This window comes from Chinchilla lanigera, unplaced genomic scaffold, assembly GCF_000276665.1.
Source record: "Chinchilla lanigera isolate Chin_1 unplaced genomic scaffold, ChiLan1.0 scaffold00036, whole genome shotgun sequence".
In the NCBI taxonomy this organism is placed as follows: Eukaryota; Metazoa; Chordata; class Mammalia; order Rodentia; family Chinchillidae; genus Chinchilla; species Chinchilla lanigera.
This window is the reverse complement of record NW_004955437.1, coordinates 1,474,696-1,476,515: the sequence shown is the minus strand read 5'-3', so window position 1 is coordinate 1,476,515 and position 1,820 is coordinate 1,474,696.

The following is a 1,820-nucleotide window of genomic DNA, read 5'->3' as shown; positions in this document are numbered from 1 at the left end:
AGGGGTTTCTCCATGTTTGAATGATTCACACATGTCCGTGGGTGGGCATCTGCAGCCAGTGCATGTGGGCCAATTGTGTCATTGTTTCTCTGTGTCATGGTAGCTCTGAGTTGAGCGGCAGCAGTGGCCAGCCTCAGGGCCGGCGCACAACAGTGCTCGCTGCTGTGTGTCTCCCCGTGCACCAGGGGCCCTCCTTCCGGGCACCTACGAGACAGGGAGCAAGCCAGCCGGAAGACCGGTGCTCCCTGCTCGTGGCTCCCCATGCACTGGGGCCCTCCTTCCAAGTGCCAATGAGACAGGGAGCAAGCTGGCCAGAAGACTGGCACTCCCCGCCCGTGGCTCCCTGTGCGCCGGGGGCCCTCCTTCCGGCCCCTACAAGGCAGGGAACCAGCCAGTCAGAAGACTGGTGCTCCCTGCCCATGGCTGCCCATGCACCGTAGGGGTAACTTTTAACTGACAGAATTGAAAAACCCTAGACCAACAGAGGGTAAGTAGAGAATATTTACATATTTAATCAATTGTACTGATGAAAGAAACCAGCAAAGTAACACAAAAAATAGAAAGCATAATATGTGATAATAGAAACAAATTCAGATGGCTCAGTAATTATAATTAATGTAAATAGCTTTAATTTGTGAGTTGGAAGAGTCTCAGATTAGATTAACAGTGTCACAAAATCCAGTTTTATGCCTTTCACAGGAGTTCCAGAGAAAATATAAGAACATGAAAAGGTTAAAAACTAAACTTAGTGTAAGATTCAAAAGGTGTACACTAACAGAAGACAGCACAGTTTACAGAAATATCTAAAAAAAGCCCAAAAACATTAGTAGAGACAAAGGTGGTCATAATGATAACAAGAAGTCACCAGTACATTTTACTAAAACTGAATAAGTCTGTTTGCAACAAAGCTACAAAATATGTAGGAAATACAGCAGAATTATAAGAAGTTATTGATGAATTGAAATGCATTTTCAGTTAGAGAAAAGTGGCTCCCATGACCGAGCCCAGGATGCCCTCTCCTCAGGTGCCTTGCCCACACCTCTCCTCATTCTGTAAACAAGCTCCACTACCTGTCCACTGTGCTACCTCCTCTCCTGACTCTTCCTGCCCTGAACCCCACATGTACTGCAGTCCATCTTGCTTTAAGTCTTGCAGACAGCTGCCTAGAGGAGTCAACAGTGCTGGTTCCTGTCTCTCCTCAGGAGGGGAGGAGCCTCCTTCCATGGCCTCCACCCTTGTTTAGGACTTAGTCTCTTAGTCTCTTAGGCACACTAAGATGGCAGAGTGGTAAGCAGTAGAGAAAGGGTCTCTCTTAGAGTCACCATCCAGATGTTGGAATATAGCAACATGAGGACAAGAAGGAGGGAAGTGGGTCCCCTGGACCCAGGAAGAATCTGAAGCATGAATTGAAGCCCACAGAGAGAGTGAAGAGAGAAACTTCAACAAAGAAGGAGGTAGCTGGTGGTGCCTTCTTCCTGAGAAGTTCAAATCTGTGGACACAGAGTGACTGCTGGTGACTGCAGAGGCCTCCACAGAGAGATACAGCAGGGAGGGGAGCAGTGGATGTGAAGGACTGCATTAGCTGGCACTGACTTTTGAGGACTCAGTCTTCCCATGCAAGAAAGTGATTGGCTAGGAACCATCTTGGAGAGGGGCCAGCTGAGCTCAGAACTCAGAGTGGCTGCAGGCTCCATCTAGTGGCTCCCAGCTGGGCTCAGTCCCATGGAAGGTGTGCTGATGGCCGCAGGCCTAATAGCTTGGTCTTGGCCAGAAGATGTAGGCTCACTGAGATTATCCACTACCCCACCAAAAAGCTACTG